We start from the raw sequence: 18,585 nt of genomic DNA on the forward strand, positions 1-18,585 counted from the left end.
CCTAAAACAACCCTAACCATGGGCCCTGTCCCTGACCCTAAAACAAGCCTAACGCTCGGCCCTGGCCCTGACCCTAAAACACGCCTAACCCTGGGCCCTGGCCCTGACCCTAAAACAAGCCTAAACCTGGGACCTGGCCCTGACCCTACAACAACCCTAACCCTGGGCCCTGGCCCTGACCCTAAAACAACCCTAACCCTGGGACCTGGCCCTGACCTAAAACAACCCTAACCCTGGGCCCTGGCCCTGACCTAAAACAACCCTAAACCTGGGCCCTGGCCCTGACACTAAAACAACCCTAACCATGGACCCTGGCACTAAAACAAGCCTAATCCTGGGCCCAGGTCCTGATCCTAAAACAACCCTAACCCTGGGCCCTGTCCTTGACCCTAAAACAAGCCTAATCCTGGGCCCTGGCCCTGAACCTAAAACAACCCTAACACTGGGCCCTGGCCCTGAGCCTAAAACAAGCCTAACCCTGGGCCCTGTCCTTGACCCTAAAACAAGCCTAATCCTGGGCCCTGGCCCTGAACCTAAAACAACCCTAACAGTGGGCCCTGGCCCTGAGCCTAAAACAAGCCTAAACCTGGGCCCTGGCCCTCACCCTAAAACAACCCTAATGCTGGGCCCTGGCCCTGACCTAAAACAAACCTGACCCTGGGCCCTGGCCCTGACCCTAAAACAACCCTAACCCTGGGCCCTGGCACTAAAACAAGCCTAACACTGGGCCCAGGTCCTGACCCTAAAACAACCCTAACCCTGGGCCCTGGCCCTGACCCTAAAACAAGCATAACCCTGGGCCATGGCCCTGACCCTAAAACAACCCTAACCATGGGCCCTGTCCCTGACCCTAAAACAAGCCTAACGCTCGGCCCTGGCCCTGACCCTAAAACACGCCTAACCCTGGGCCCTGGCCCTGACCCTAAAACAAGCCTAAACCTGGGACCTGGCCCTGACCCTACAACAACCCTAACCCTGGGCCCTGGCCCTGACCCTAAAACAACCCTAACCCTGGGACCTGGCCCTGACCTAAAACAACCCTAACCCTGGGCCCTGGCCCTGACCTAAAACAACCCTAAACCTGGGCCCTGGCCCTGACACTAAAACAACCCTAACCATGGACCCTGGCACTAAAACAAGCCTAATCCTGGGCGCAGGTCCTGATCCTAAAACAACCCTAACCCTGGGCCCTGTCCTTGACCCTAAAACAAGCCTAATCCTGGGCCCTGGCCCTGAACCTAAAACAACCCTAACACTGGGCCCTGGCCCTGAGCCTAAAACAAGCCTAACCCTGGGCCCTGTCCTTGACCCTAAAACAAGCCTAATCCTGGGCCCTGGCCCTGAACCTAAAACAACCCTAACAGTGGGCCCTGGCCCTGAGCCTAAAACAAGCCTAAACCTGGGCCCTGGCCCTCACCCTAAAACAACCCTAATGCTGGGCCCTGGCCCTGACCTAAAACAAACCTGACCCTGGGCCCTGGCCCTGACCCTAAAACAACCCTAACCCTGGGCCCTGGCCCAGACCCTAAAACAACCCTATCCCTGGGCCCTGGCCATGACCTAAAACAACCGTAACCCTGGGCCCTGACCCTGACCCTAAAACAACCCTAATCCTGGGCCCTGGCACAAAAACAACCCTAACCCTGGGCCCAGGACCTGACCCTAAAACAACCCTAACCCTGGGCCCTGGCCCTGACCCTAAAACAACCCTAACCCTGGGCCCTGGCCTGACCCTAAAACAACCCTAACCCTGGGCCCTGGACATGACCCTAAAACACCCCTAACCCTGAGCCCTGGCACGGACCCTATAACAAGCCTAACCCTGGGCCCTGGCCCTGACCCTAAAACAACCTTAAACCTGGGCCCTCGCCCTGACCCTAAAACAAGCCTAACCCTGGGCCCTGGCCCTGACCCTAAAACAAGCCTAACCCTGGGCCCTGTCCCTGACCCTAAAACAAGCCTAACCCTGGGCCCTGGCCCTGACCCTAAAACAAGCCTAACCCTGGGACCTGTCCCGGACCCTAAAAGAAGCCTAACCCAGGGCCCTGGCCCTGACCCTAAAACAACCCTAACTCTGGGACCTGGCCCTGACCCTAAAACACCCCTAAACCTGGGCCCTGGCCCTGACCCTAAAACAATCCTAATGCTGGGCCCTGGCACTGACCTTAAACAAACCTGAACCTGGGCCCTGGCCCTGACCCTAAAACAACCCGAACCCTGGTCCCTGGCACTAAAACAAGCCTAACCCTGGTCCCTGGCCCTGACCTTAAAACAACCGTAACCCTGGGCCCTGGCACTAAAACAAGCCTAACACTGGGCCCAGGTCCTGACCCTAAAACAACCCTAACCCTGGGCCCTGGCCCTGACCCTAAAACAAGCATAACCCTGGGCCATGGCCCTGACCCTAAAACAACCCTAACCATGGGCCCTGTCCCTGACCCTAAAACAAGCCTAACGCTCGGCCCTGGCCCTGACCCTAAAACACGCCTAACCCTGGGCCCTGGCCCTGACCCTAAAACAAGCCTAAACCTGGGACCTGGCCCTGACCCTACAACAACCCTAACCCTGGGCGCTGGCCCTGACCCTAAAACAACCCTAACCCTGGGACCTGGCCCTGACCTAAAATAACCCTAACCCTGGGCCCTGGCCCTGACCTAAAACAACCCTAAACCTGGGCCCTGGCCCTGACACTAAAACAACCCTAACCATGGACCCTGGCACTAAAACAAGCCTAATCCTGGGCCCAGGTCCTGATCCTAAAATAACCCTAACCCTGGGCCCTGTCCTTGACCCTAAAACAAGCCTAATCCTGGGCCCTGGCCCTGAACCTAAAACAACCCTAACACTGGGCCCTGGCCCTGAGCCTAAAACAAGCCTAACCCTGGGCCCTGTCCTTGACCCTAAAACAAGCCTAATCCTGGGCCCTGGCCCTGAACCTAAAACAACCCTAACAGTGGGCCCTGGCCCTGAGCCTAAAACAAGCCTAAACCTGGGCCCTGGCCCTCACCCTAAAACAACCCTAATGCTGGGCCCTGGCCCTGACCTAAAACAAACCTGACCCTGGGCCCTGGCCCTGACCCTAAAACAACCCTAACCCTGGGCCCTGGCCCAGACCCTAAAACAACCCTATCCCTGGGCCCTGGCCATGACCTAAAACAACCGTAACCCTGGGCCCTGACCCTGACCCTAAAACAACCCTAATCCTGGGCCCTGGCACAAAAACAACCCTAACCCTGGGCCCAGGACCTGACCCTAAAACAACCCTAACCCTGGGCCCTGGCCCTGACCCTAAAACAACCCTAACCCTGGGCCCTGGCCTGACCCTAAAACAACCCTAACCCTGGGCCCTGGACATGACCCTAAAACACCCCTAACCCTGAGCCCTGGCACTGACCCTATAACAAGCCTAACCCTGGGCCCTGGCCCTGACCCTAAAACAACCTTAAACCTGGGCCCTCGCCCTGACCCTAAAACAAGCCTAACCCTGGGCCCTGGCCCTGACCCTAAAACAACCCTAACGCTGGGCCCTGTCCCTGACCCTAAAACAAGCCTAACCCTGGGCCCTGGCCCTGACCCTAAAACAAGCCTAACCCTGGGACCTGTCCCGGACCCTAAAAGAAGCCTAACCCAGGGCCCTGGCCCTGACCCTAAAACAACCCTAACGCTGGGACCTGGCCCTGACCCTAAAACACCCCTAAACCTGGGCCCTGGCCCTGACCCTAAAACAATCCTAATGCTGGGCCCTGGCACTGACCTTAAACAAACCTGAACCTGGGCCCTGGCCCTGACCCTAAAACAACCCGAACCCTGGTCCCTGGCACTAAAACAAGCCTAACCCTGGTCCCTGGCCCTGACCTTAAAAAAACCGTAACCCTGGGCCCTGGCACTAAAACAAGCCTAACACTGGGCCCAGGTCCTGACCCTAAAACAACCCTAACCCTGGGCCCTGGCCCTGACCCTAAAACAAGCCTAACGCTCGGCCCTGGCCCTGACCCTAAAACACGCCTAACCCTGGGCCCTGGCCCTGACCCTAAAACAAGCCTAAACCTGGGACCTGGCCCTGACCCTACAACAACCCTAACCCTGGGCCCTGGCCCTGACCCTAAAACAACCCTAACCCTGGGACCTGGCCCTGACCTAAAACAACCCTAACCCTGGGCCCTGGCCCTGACCTAAAACAACCCTAAACCTGGGCCCTGGCCCTGACACTAAAACAACCCCAACCATGGACCCTGGCACTAAAACAAGCCTAATCCTGGGCCCAGGTCCTGATCCTAAAATAACCCTAACCCTGGGCCCTGTCCTTGACCCTAAAACAAGCCTGATCCTGGGCCCTGGCCCTGAGCCTAAAAGAACCCTAACCCTGGGCCCTGGCCATGACCCTAAAACAACCCTAACCCTGGGCCCTGATCCTAAAACAAGCCTAACCCTGGGCCACGAACCTAAAAAAACCCTAGCCTGGGCCCTGGCACTAAAACAAGCCTAACCCTGGGCCCCGGACCTGACCCTAAAACAACCCTAACCCTGGGCCCTGGCAGTAAAACAACCCTAACCCTGGGACCTGGCCGTGACCCTAAAACAAGCCTAAACCTGGGCCTTGGCCCTGATCTAAAAACAACCCTAACCCTAGGCCCTGGCCCTGACCCTAAAACAACCCTAACCCTGGGCCCTGGCCATGACCCTAAAACAACCATAACCCTGGGCCCTGATCCTAAAACAAGCCTAACCCTGGGCCACGAACCTAAAAAAACCCTAACCCTGGGCCCTGGCACTAAAACAAGCCTAACCCTGGGCCCTGATCCTAAATCAAGCCTAACCCTGGGCCACAAACCTAAAAAAACCCTAACCCTGGGCCCTGGCACTAAAACAAGCCTAACCCTGGGCCCTGGCCCTGACCCTAAAACAACCCTAACCCTGGGCCCTGGCACTAAAACAACCCTAAACCTGGGACCTGGCCGTGACCCTAAAACAAGCCTAAACCTGGGCCTTGGCCCTGATCTTAAAACAACCCTAACCCTGGGCCCTGGCCCTGACCCTAAAACAAGCCTAACCCTGGGCCCTGGACCTGACCATAAAACAACCCTAACACTGGGCACTGACCCTAAAACAACCTTAACCCTCGGCACTGACCCTGAAATAACCATGACCCTGGGCCCTGGCCCTGACCCTAAAACAACCCTAACCCAGGGCCCTGGCCCTGACACTGAAAAAACCCTTACCCTGGACCCTGGCCCTGACCCTAAAACAACCCTTACCCTGGGCCCTGGCCCTGACCCTAAAACAACCCTAACCCTGGGCCCTGGCCTGACCCTAAAACAACCCTAAACCTGGGCCCTGGACATGACCCTAAAACAACCCTAACCCTTGGCCCTTGCACTAAAACAACCCTAAACCTGCGCCCAGGACCTGACCCTAAAACAACCCTAACCCTGGGCCCTGGCCCTGACCCTAAAACAAGCCTAACCCTGGGCCGTGGCCCTGACCCTAAAACAAGCCTAAGCATGGGCCCTGGCACTGACCCTAAAACAACCCTAACCATGGGCCCTGGCACTAAAACAAGCCTAACCCTGGGCCCAGGCCATGACCCTAAAAAAAAAGTAAACCTGGCCCCTGGCCCTGACCGTAAAACAAGCCTAAACCTGGGCCCTGCCCCTGACCCTAAAAAAAGGCTAAACCTGGGCCCTGGCCCTGACACTAAAACAAGCCTAACCCTGGGCCCTTGCCGTGACCCAAAACAAGCCTAACCCTGGCCCCTGGCCCATTCCCTAAAACAACCCTAACCCTGGGCCCTGGCCCTGACACTGAAAAAACCCTTACCCTGGACCCTGACCCTGACCCTAAAACAACGCTTATCCTGGGCCCTGGCCCTGACCCTAAAACAACCCTAACCCTGGGCCCTGGCCTGACCCTAAAACAACCCAAACCCTGGGCCCTGGACATGACCCTAAAACACCCCTAACCCTGAGCCCTGGCACTGACCCTATAACAAGCCTAACCCTGGGCCCTGGCCTGACCCTAAAACAACCCTAACCCTGGGCCCTGGACATGACCCTAAAACACCCCTAACCCTGAGCCCTGGCACTGACCCTATAACAAGCCTAACCCTGGGCCCTGGCCCTGACCCTAAAACAACCTTAAACCTGGGCCCTCGCCCTGACCCTAAAACAAGCCTAACCCTGGGCCCTGGCCCTGACCCTAAAACAACCCTAACGCTGGGCCCTGTCCCTGACCCTAAAACAAGCCTAACCCTGGGCCCTGGCCCTGACCCTAAAACAACCCAAACCCTGGGCCCTGGCCTGACCCTAAAACAACCCTAACCCTGGGCCCTGGACATGACCCTAAAACACCCCTAACCCTGAGCCCTGGCACGGACCCTATAACAAGCCTAACCCTGGGCCCTGGCCCTGACCCTAAAACAACCCTAACGCTGGGACCTGGCCCTGACCCTAAAACACCCCTAAACCTGGGCCTTGGCCCTGACCCTAAAACAACCCTAACGCTGGGACCTGGCCCTGACCCTAAAACACCCCTAAACCTGGGCCCTGGCCCTGACCCTAAAACAATCCTAATGCTGGGCCCTGGCACTGACCTTAAACAAACCTGAACCTGGGCCCTGGCCCTGACCCTAAAACAACCCGAACCCTGGTCCCTGGCACTAAAACAAGCCTAACCCTGGTCCCTGGCCCTGACCTTAAAACAACCGTAACCCTGGGCCCTGGCACTAAAACAAGCCTAACACTGGGCCCAGGTCCTAACCCTAAAACAACCCTAACCCTGGGCCCTGGCCCTGACCCTAAAACAAGCATAACCCTGGGCCATGGCCCTGACCCTAAAACAACCCTAACCATGGGCCCTGTCCCTGACCCTAAAACAAGCCTAACGCTCGGCCCTGGCCCTGACCCTAAAACACGCCTAACCCTGGGCCCTGGCCCTGACCCTAAAACAAGCCTAAACCTGGGACCTGGCCCTGACCCTACAACAACCCTAACCCTGGGCCCTGGCCCTGACCCTAAAACAACCCTAACCCTGGGACCTGGCCCTGACCTAAAACAACCCTAACCCTGGGCCCTGGCCCTGACCTAAAACAACCCTAAACCTGGGCCCTGGCCCTGACACTAAAACAACCCTAACCATGGACCCTGGCACTAAAACAAGCCTAATCCTGGGCCCAGGTCCTGATCCTAAAACAACCCTAACCCTGGGCCCTGTCCTTGACCCTAAAACAAGCCTAATCCTGGGCCCTGGCCCTGAACCTAAAACAACCCTAACACTGGGCCCTGGCCCTGAGCCTAAAACAAGCCTAACCCTGGGCCCTGTCCTTGACCCTAAAACAAGCCTAATCCTGGGCCCTGGCCCTGAACCTAAAACAACCCTAACAGTGGGCCCTGGCCCTGAGCCTAAAACAAGCCTAAACCTGGGCCCTGGCCCTCACCCTAAAACAACCCTAATGCTGGGCCCTGGCCCTGACCTAAAACAAACCTGACCCTGGGCCCTGGCCCTGACCCTAAAACAACCCTAACCCTGGGCCCTGGCACTAAAACAAGCCTAACACTGGGCCCAGGTCCTGACCCTAAAACAACCCTAACCCTGGGCCCTGGCCCTGACCCTAAAACAAGCATAACCCTGGGCCATGGCCCTGACCCTAAAACAACCCTAACCATGGGCCCTGTCCCTGACCCTAAAACAAGCCTAACGCTCGGCCCTGGCCCTGACCCTAAAACACGCCTAACCCTGGGCCCTGGCCCTGACCCTAAAACAAGCCTAAACCTGGGACCTGGCCCTGACCCTACAACAACCCTAACCCTGGGCCCTGGCCCTGACCCTAAAACAACCCTAACCCTGGGACCTGGCCCTGACCTAAAACAACCCTAACCCTGGGCCCTGGCCCTGACCTAAAACAACCCTAAACCTGGGCCCTGGCCCTGACACTAAAACAACCCTAACCATGGACCCTGGCACTAAAACAAGCCTAATCCTGGGCCCAGGTCCTGATCCTAAAACAAGCCTAAACCTGGGCCCTGTCCTTGACCCTAAAACAAGCCTAATCCTGGGCCCTGGCCCTGAACCTAAAACAACCCTAACACTGGGCCCTGGCCCTGAGCCTAAAACAAGCCTAACCCTGGGCCCTGTCCTTGACCCTAAAACAAGCCTAATCCTGGGCCCTGGCCCTGAACCTAAAACAACCCTAATAGTGGGCCCTGGCCCTGAGCCTAAAACAAGCCTAAACCTGGGCCCTGGCCCTCACCCTAAAACAACCCTAATGCTGGGCCCTGGCCCTGACCTAAAACAAACCTGACCCTGGGCCCTGGCCCTGACCCTAAAACAACCCTAACCCTGGGCCCTGGCCCAGACCCTAAAACAACCCTATCCCTGGGCCCTGGCCATGACCTAAAACAACCGTAACCCTGGGCCCTGACCCTGACCCTAAAACAACCCTAATCCTGGGCCCTGGCACAAAAACAACCCTAACCCTGGGCCCAGGACCTGACCCTAAAACAACCCTAACCCTGGGCCCTGGCCCTGACCCTAAAACAACCCTAACCCTGGGCCCTGGCCTGACCCTAAAACAACCCTAACCCTGGGCCCTGGACATGACCCTAAAACACCCCTAACCCTGAGCCCTGGCACTGACCCTATAACAAGCCTAACCCTGGGCCCTGGCCCTGACCCTAAAACAACCTTAAACCTGGGCCCTCGCCCTGACCCTAAAACAAGCCTAACCCTGGGCCCTGGCCCTGACCCTAAAACAACCCTAACGCTGGGCCCTGTCCCTGACCCTAAAACAAGCCTAACCCTGGGCCCTGGCCCTGACCCTAAAACAAGCCTAACCCTGGGACCTGTCCCGGACCCTAAAAGAAGCCTAACCCAGGGCCCTGGCCCTGACCCTAAAACAACCCTAACGCTGGGACCTGGCCCTGACCCTAAAACACCCCTAAACCTGGGCCCTGGCCCTGACCCTAAAACAATCCTAATGCTGGGCCCTGGCACTGACCTTAAACAAACCTGAACCTGGGCCCTGGCCCTGACCCTAAAACAACCCGAACCCTGGTCCCTGGCACTAAAACAAGCCTAACCCTGGTCCCTGGCCCTGACCTTAAAACAACCGTAACCCTGGGCCCTGGCACTAAAACAAGCCTAACACTGGGCCCAGGTCCTGACCCTAAAACAACCCTAACCCTGGGCCCTGGCCCTGACCCTAAAACAAGCATAACCCTGGGCCATGGCCCTGACCCTAAAACAACCCTAACCATGGGCCCTGTCCCTGACCCTAAAACAAGCCTAACGCTCGGCCCTGGCCCTGACCCTAAAACACGCCTAACCCTGGGCCCTGGCCCTGACCCTAAAACAAGCCTAAACCTGGGACCTGGCCCTGACCCTACAACAACCCTAACCCTGGGCCCTGGCCCTGACCCTAAAACAACCCTAACCCTGGGACCTGGCCCTGACCTAAAACAACCCTAACCCTGGGCCCTGGCCCTGACCTAAAACAACCCTAAACCTGGGCCCTGGCCCTGACACTAAAACAACCCTAACCATGGACCCTGGCACTAAAACAAGCCTAATCCTGGGCGCAGGTCCTGATCCTAAAACAACCCTAACCCTGGGCCCTGTCCTTGACCCTAAAACAAGCCTAATCCTGGGCCCTGGCCCTGAACCTAAAACAACCCTAACACTGGGCCCTGGCCCTGAGCCTAAAACAAGCCTAACCCTGGGCCCTGTCCTTGACCCTAAAACAAGCCTAATCCTGGGCCCTGGCCCTGAACCTAAAACAACCCTAACAGTGGGCCCTGGCCCTGAGCCTAAAACAAGCCTAAACCTGGGCCCTGGCCCTCACCCTAAAACAACCCTAATGCTGGGCCCTGGCCCTGACCTAAAACAAACCTGACCCTGGGCCCTGGCCCTGACCCTAAAACAACCCTAACCCTGGGCCCTGGCCCAGACCCTAAAACAACCCTATCCCTGGGCCCTGGCCATGACCTAAAACAACCGTAACCCTGGGCCCTGACCCTGACCCTAAAACAACCCTAATCCTGGGCCCTGGCACAAAAACAACCCTAACCCTGGGCCCAGGACCTGACCCTAAAACAACCCTAACCCTGGGCCCTGGCCCTGACCCTAAAACAACCCTAACCCTGGGCCCTGGCCTGACCCTAAAACAACCCTAACCCTGGGCCCTGGACATGACCCTAAAACACCCCTAACCCTGAGCCCTGGCACGGACCCTATAACAAGCCTAACCCTGGGCCCTGGCCCTGACCCTAAAACAACCTTAAACCTGGGCCCTCGCCCTGACCCTAAAACAAGCCTAACCCTGGGCCCTGGCCCTGACCCTAAAACAAGCCTAACCCTGGGCCCTGTCCCTGACCCTAAAACAAGCCTAACCCTGGGCCCTGGCCCTGACCCTAAAACAAGCCTAACCCTGGGACCTGTCCCGGACCCTAAAAGAAGCCTAACCCAGGGCCCTGGCCCTGACCCTAAAACAACCCTAACTCTGGGACCTGGCCCTGACCCTAAAACACCCCTAAACCTGGGCCCTGGCCCTGACCCTAAAACAATCCTAATGCTGGGCCCTGGCACTGACCTTAAACAAACCTGAACCTGGGCCCTGGCCCTGACCCTAAAACAACCCGAACCCTGGTCCCTGGCACTAAAACAAGCCTAACCCTGGTCCCTGGCCCTGACCTTAAAACAACCGTAACCCTGGGCCCTGGCACTAAAACAAGCCTAACACTGGGCCCAGGTCCTGACCCTAAAACAACCCTAACCCTGGGCCCTGGCCCTGACCCTAAAACAAGCATAACCCTGGGCCATGGCCCTGACCCTAAAACAACCCTAACCATGGGCCCTGTCCCTGACCCTAAAACAAGCCTAACGCTCGGCCCTGGCCCTGACCCTAAAACACGCCTAACCCTGGGCCCTGGCCCTGACCCTAAAACAAGCCTAAACCTGGGACCTGGCCCTGACCCTACAACAACCCTAACCCTGGGCGCTGGCCCTGACCCTAAAACAACCCTAACCCTGGGACCTGGCCCTGACCTAAAACAACCCTAACCCTGGGCCCTGGCCCTGACCTAAAACAACCCTAAACCTGGGCCCTGGCCCTGACACTAAAACAACCCTAACCATGGACCCTGGCACTAAAACAAGCCTAATCCTGGGCCCAGGTCCTGATCCTAAAATAACCCTAACCCTGGGCCCTGTCCTTGACCCTAAAACAAGCCTAATCCTGGGCCCTGGCCCTGAACCTAAAACAACCCTAACACTGGGCCCTGGCCCTGAGCCTAAAACAAGCCTAACCCTGGGCCCTGTCCTTGACCCTAAAACAAGCCTAATCCTGGGCCCTGGCCCTGAACCTAAAACAACCCTAACAGTGGGCCCTGGCCCTGAGCCTAAAACAAGCCTAAACCTGGGCCCTGGCCCTCACCCTAAAACAACCCTAATGCTGGGCCCTGGCCCTGACCTAAAACAAACCTGACCCTGGGCCCTGGCCCTGACCCTAAAACAACCCTAACCCTGGGCCCTGGCCCAGACCCTAAAACAACCCTATCCCTGGGCCCTGGCCATGACCTAAAACAACCGTAACCCTGGGCCCTGACCCTGACCCTAAAACAACCCTAATCCTGGGCCCTGGCACAAAAACAACCCTAACCCTGGGCCCAGGACCTGACCCTAAAACAACCCTAACCCTGGGCCCTGGCCCTGACCCTAAAACAACCCTAACCCTGGGCCCTGGCCTGACCCTAAAACAACCCTAACCCTGGGCCCTGGACATGACCCTAAAACACCCCTAACCCTGAGCCCTGGCACTGACCCTATAACAAGCCTAACCCTGGGCCCTGGCCCTGACCCTAAAACAACCTTAAACCTGGGCCCTCGCCCTGACCCTAAAACAAGCCTAACCCTGGGCCCTGGCCCTGACCCTAAAACAACCCTAACGCTGGGCCCTGTCCCTGACCCTAAAACAAGCCTAACCCTGGGCCCTGGCCCTGACCCTAAAACAAGCCTAACCCTGGGACCTGTCCCGGACCCTAAAAGAAGCCTAACCCAGGGCCCTGGCCCTGACCCTAAAACAACCCTAACGCTGGGACCTGGCCCTGACCCTAAAACACCCCTAAACCTGGGCCCTGGCCCTGACCCTAAAACAATCCTAATGCTGGGCCCTGGCACTGACCTTAAACAAACCTGAACCTGGGCCCTGGCCCTGACCCTAAAACAACCCGAACCCTGGTCCCTGGCACTAAAACAAGCCTAACCCTGGTCCCTGGCCCTGACCTTAAAAAAACCGTAACCCTGGGCCCTGGCACTAAAACAAGCCTAACACTGGGCCCAGGTCCTGACCCTAAAACAACCCTAACCCTGGGCCCTGGCCCTGACCCTAAAACAAGCCTAACGCTCGGCCCTGGCCCTGACCCTAAAACACGCCTAACCCTGGGCCCTGGCCCTGACCCTAAAACAAGCCTAAACCTGGGACCTGGCCCTGACCCTACAACAACCCTAACCCTGGGCCCTGGCCCTGACCCTAAAACAACCCTAACCCTGGGACCTGGCCCTGACCTAAAACAACCCTAACCCTGGGCCCTGGCCCTGACCTAAAACAACCCTAAACCTGGGCCCTGGCCCTGACACTAAAACAACCCCAACCATGGACCCTGGCACTAAAACAAGCCTAATCCTGGGCCCAGGTCCTGATCCTAAAATAACCCTAACCCTGGGCCCTGTCCTTGACCCTAAAACAAGCCTGATCCTGGGCCCTGGCCCTGAGCCTAAAAGAACCCTAACCCTGGGCCCTGGCCATGACCCTAAAACAACCCTAACCCTGGGCCCTGATCCTAAAACAAGCCTAACCCTGGGCCACGAACCTAAAAAAACCCTAGCCTGGGCCCTGGCACTAAAACAAGCCTAACCCTGGGCCCCGGACCTGACCCTAAAACAACCCTAACCCTGGGCCCTGGCAGTAAAACAACCCTAACCCTGGGACCTGGCCGTGACCCTAAAACAAGCCTAAACCTGGGCCTTGGCCCTGATCTAAAAACAACCCTAACCCTAGGCCCTGGCCCTGACCCTAAAACAACCCTAACCCTGGGCCCTGGCCATGACCCTAAAACAACCATAACCCTGGGCCCTGATCCTAAAACAAGCCTAACCCTGGGCCACGAACCTAAAAAAACCCTAACCCTGGGCCCTGGCACTAAAACAAGCCTAACCCTGGGCCCTGATCCTAAATCAAGCCTAACCCTGGGCCACAAACCTAAAAAAACCCTAACCCTGGGCCCTGGCACTAAAACAAGCCTAACCCTGGGCCCTGGCCCTGACCCTAAAACAACCCTAACCCTGGGCCCTGGCACTAAAACAACCCTAAACCTGGGACCTGGCCGTGACCCTAAAACAAGCCTAAACCTGGGCCTTGGCCCTGATCTTAAAACAACCCTAACCCTGGGCCCTGGCCCTGACCCTAAAACAAGCCTAACCCTGGGCCCTGGACCTGACCATAAAACAACCCTAACACTGGGCACTGACCCTAAAACAACCTTAACCCTCGGCACTGACCCTGAAATAACCATGACCCTGGGCCCTGGCCCTGACCCTAAAACAACCCTAACCCAGGGCCCTGGCCCTGACACTGAAAAAACCCTTACCCTGGACCCTGGCCCTGACCCTAAAACAACCCTTACCCTGGGCCCTGGCCCTGACCCTAAAACAACCCTAACCCTGGGCCCTGGCCTGACCCTAAAACAACCCTAAACCTGGGCCCTGGACATGACCCTAAAACAACCCTAACCCTTGGCCCTTGCACTAAAACAACCCTAAACCTGCGCCCAGGACCTGACCCTAAAACAACCCTAACCCTGGGCCCTGGCCCTGACCCTAAAACAAGCCTAACCCTGGGCCGTGGCCCTGACCCTAAAACAAGCCTAAGCATGGGCCCTGGCACTGACCCTAAAACAACCCTAACCATGGGCCCTGGCACTAAAACAAGCCTAACCCTGGGCCCAGGCCATGACCCTAAAAAAAAAGTAAACCTGGCCCCTGGCCCTGACCGTAAAACAAGCCTAAACCTGGGCCCTGCCCCTGACCCTAAAAAAAGGCTAAACCTGGGCCCTGGCCCTGACACTAAAACAAGCCTAACCCTGGGCCCTTGCCGTGACCCAAAACAAGCCTAACCCTGGCCCCTGGCCCATTCCCTAAAACAACCCTAACCCTGGGCCCTGGCCCTGACACTGAAAAAACCCTTACCCTGGACCCTGACCCTGACCCTAAAACAACGCTTATCCTGGGCCCTGGCCCTGACCCTAAAACAACCCTAACCCTGGGCCCTGGCCTGACCCTAAAACAACCCAAACCCTGGGCCCTGGACATGACCCTAAAACACCCCTAACCCTGAGCCCTGGCACTGACCCTATAACAAGCCTAACCCTGGGCCCTGGCCTGACCCTAAAACAACCCTAACCCTGGGCCCTGGACATGACCCTAAAACACCCCTAACCCTGAGCCCTGGCACTGACCCTATAACAAGCCTAACCCTGGGCCCTGGCCCTGACCCTAAAACAACCTTAAACCTGGGCCCTCGCCCTGACCCTAAAACAAGCCTAACCCTGGGCCCTGGCCCTGACCCTAAAACAACCCTAACGCTGGGCCCTGTCCCTGACCCTAAAACAAGCCTAACCCTGGGCCCTGGCCCTGACCCTAAAACAAGCCTAACCCTGGGACCTGTCCCGGACCCTAAAAGAAGCCTAACCCAGGGCCCTGGCCCTGACCCTAAAACAACCCTAACGCTGGGACCTGGCCCTGACCCTAAAACACCCCTAAACCTGGGCCCTGGCCCTGACCCTAAAACAATCCTAATGCTGGGCCCTGGCACTGACCTTAAACAAACCTGAACCTGGGCCCTGGCCCTGACCCTAAAACAACCCGAACCCTGGTCCCTGGCACTAAAACAAGCCTAACCCTGGTCCCTGGCCCTGACCTTAAAACAACCGTAACCCTGGGCCCTGGCACTAAAACAAGCCTAACACTGGGCCCAGGTCCTGACCCTAAAACAACCCTAACCCTGGGCCCTGGCCCTGACCCTAAAACAAGCATAACCCTGGGCCATGGCCCTGACCCTAAAACAACCCTAACCATGGGCCCTGTCCCTGACCCTAAAACAAGCCTAACGCTCGGCCCTGGCCCTGACCCTAAAACACGCCTAACCCTGGGCCCTGGCCCTGACCCTAAAACAAGCCTAAACCTGGGACCTGGCCCTGACCCTACAACAACCCTAACCCTGGGCCCTGGCCCTGACCCTAAAACAACCCTAACCCTGGGACCTGGCCCTGACCTAAAACAACCCTAACCCTGGGCCCTGGCCCTGACCTAAAACAACCCTAAACCTGGGCCCTGGCCCTGACACTAAAACAACCCCAACCATGGACCCTGGCACTAAAACAAGCCTAATCCTGGGCCCAGGTCCTGATCCTAAAATAACCCTAACCCTGGGCCCTGTCCTTGACCCTAAAACAAGCCTAATCCTGGGCCCTGGCCCTGAACCTAAAACAACCCTAACACTGGGCCCTGGCCCTGAGCCTAAAACAAGCCTAACCCTGGGCCCTGTCCTTGACCCTAAAACAAGCCTAATCCTGGGCCCTGGCCCTGAACCTAAAACAACCCTAACAGTGGGCCCTGGCCCTGAGCCTAAAACAAGCCTAAACCTGGGCCCTGGCCCTCACCCTAAAACAACCCTAATGCTGGGCCCTGGCCCTGACCTAAAACAAACCTGACCCTGGGCCCTGGCCTTGACCCTAAAACAACCCTAACCCTGGGCCCTGGCCCAGACCCTAAAACAACCCTATCCCTGGGCCCTGGCCATGACCTAAAACAACCGTAACCCTGGGCCCTGACCCTGACCCTAAAACAACCCTAATCCTGGGCCCTGGCACAAAAACAACCCTAACCCTGGGCCCAGGACCTGACCCTAAAACAACCCTAACCCTGGGCCCTGGCCCTGACCCTAAAACAACCCTAACGCTGGGCCCTGTCCCTGACCCTAAAACAAGCCTAACCCTGGGCCCTGTCCCTGACCTAAAACAACCCTGACCCTGGGCCCTGTCCCTGACCCTAAAACAACCCTCACCCTGGACCCTGGCCCTGACCCTAAAACAACCCTAACCCTGGGCCCTGGCCATGACCCTAAAACAACCCTAACCCTGGGCCCTGATCCTAAAACAAGCCTAACCCTGGGCCACGAACCTAAAAAAACCCTAACCCTGGGCCCTGGCACTAAAACAAGCCTAACCCTGGGCCCTGGACCTGACCCTAAAACAACCCTAACCCTGGGCCCTGGCAGTAAAACAACCCTAACCCTGGGACCTGGCCGTGACCCTAAAACAAGCCTAAACCTGGGCCTTGGCCCTGATCTAAAAACAACCCTAACCCTAGGCCCTGGCCCTGACCCTAAAACAACCCTAACCCTGGGCCCTGGCCATGACCCTAAAACAACCATAACCCTGGGCCCTGATCCTAAAACAAGCCTAACCCTGGGCCACGAACCTAAAAAAACCCTAACCCTGGGCCCTGGCACTAAAACAAGCCTAACCCTGGGCCCTGATCCTAAATCAAGCCTAACCCTGGGCCACAAACCTAAAAAAACCCTAACCCTGGGCCCTGGCACTAAAACAAGCCTAACCCTGGGCCCTGGCCCTGACCCTAAAACAACCCTAACCCTGGGACCTGGCCCTGACCTAAAACAACCCTAACCCTGGGCCCTGGCCCTGACCTAAAACAACCCTAAACCTGGGCCCTGGCCCTGACACTAAAACAACCCCAACCATGGACCCTGGCACTAAAACAAGCCTAATCCTGGGCCCAGGTCCTGATCCTAAAATAACCCTAACCCTGGGCCCTGTCCTTGACCCTAAAACAAGCCTGATCCTGGGCCCTGGCCCTGAACCTAAAACAACCCTAACACTGGGCCCTGGCCCTGAGCCTAAAACAAGCCTAACCCTGGGCCCTGTCCTTGACCCTAAAACAAGCCTAATCCTGGGCCCTGGCCCTGAACCTAAAACAACCCTAACAGTGGGCCCTGGCCCTGAGCCTAAAACAAGCCTAAACCTGGGCCCTGGCCCTCACCCTAAAACAACCCTAATGCTGGGCCCTGGCCCTGACCTAAAACAAACCTGACCCTGGGCCCTGGCCCTGACCCTAAAACAACCCTAACCCTGGGCCCTGGCCCAGACCCTAAAACAACCCTATCCCTGGGCCCTGGCCATGACCTAAAACAACCGTAACCCTGGGCCCTGACCCTGACCCTAAAACAACCCTAATCCTGGGCCCTGGCACAAAAACAACCCTAACCCTGGGCCCAGGACCTGACCCTAAAACAACCCTAACCCTGGGCCCTGGCCCTGACCCTAAAACAACCCTAACGCTGGGCCCTGTCCCTGACCCTAAAACAAGCCTAACCCTGGGCCCTGTCCCTGACCTAAAACAACCCTGACCCTGGGCCCTGTCCCTGACCCTAAAACAACCCTCACCCTGGACCCTGGCCCGGATCCTAAAACAACCCTAACCCTGGGCCCTGGCCATGACCCTAAAACAACCCTAACCCTGGGCCCTGATCCTAAAACAAGCCTAACCCTGGGCCACGAACCTAAAAAAACCCTAGCCTGGGCCCTGACACTAAAACAAGCCTAACCCTGGGCCCTGGACCTGACCCTAAAACAACCCTAACCCTGGGCCCTGGCAGTAAAACAACCCTAACCCTGGGACCTGGCCGTGACCCTAAAACAAGCCTAAACCTGGGCCTTGGCCCTGATCTAAAAACAACCCTAACCCTAGGCCCTGGCCCTGACCCTAAAACAACCCTAACCCTGGGCCCTGGCCATGACCCTAAAACAACCATAACCCTGGGCCCTGATCCTAAAACAAGCCTAACCCTGGGCCACGAACCTAAAAAAACCCTAACCCTGGGCCCTGGCACTAAAACAAGCCTAACCCTGGGCCCTGATCCTAAATCAAGCCTAACCCTGGGCCACAAACCTAAAAAAACCCTAACCCTGGGCCCTGGCACTAAAACAAGCCTAACCCTGGGCCCTGGCCCTGACCCTAAAACAACCCTAACCCTGGGACCTGGCCCTGACCTAAAACAACCCTAACCCTGGGCCCTGGCCCTGACCTAAAACAACCCTAAACCTGGGCCCTGGCCCTGACACTAAAACAACCCCAACCATGGACCCTGGCACTAAAACAAGCCTAATCCTGGGCCCAGGTCCTGATCCTAAAATAACCCTAACCCTGGGCCCTGTCCTTGACCCTAAAACAAGCCTGATCCTGGGCCCTGGCCCTGAACCTAAAACAACCCTAACACTGGGCCCTGGCCCTGAGCCTAAAACAAGCCTAACCCTGGGCCCTGTCCTTGACCCTAAAACAAGCCTAATCCTGGGCCCTGGCCCTGAACCTAAAACAACCCTAACAGTGGGCCCTGGCCCTGAGCCTAAAACAAGCCTAAACCTGGGCCCTGGCCCTCACCCTAAAACAACCCTAATGCTGGGCCCTGGCCCTGACCTAAAACAAACCTGACCCTGGGCCCTGGCCCTGACCCTAAAACAA

The sequence above is a fragment of the Gorilla gorilla genome, chromosome 2, assembly GCF_029281585.2.
Source record: "Gorilla gorilla gorilla isolate KB3781 chromosome 2, NHGRI_mGorGor1-v2.1_pri, whole genome shotgun sequence".
In the NCBI taxonomy this organism is placed as follows: Eukaryota; Metazoa; Chordata; class Mammalia; order Primates; family Hominidae; genus Gorilla; species Gorilla gorilla.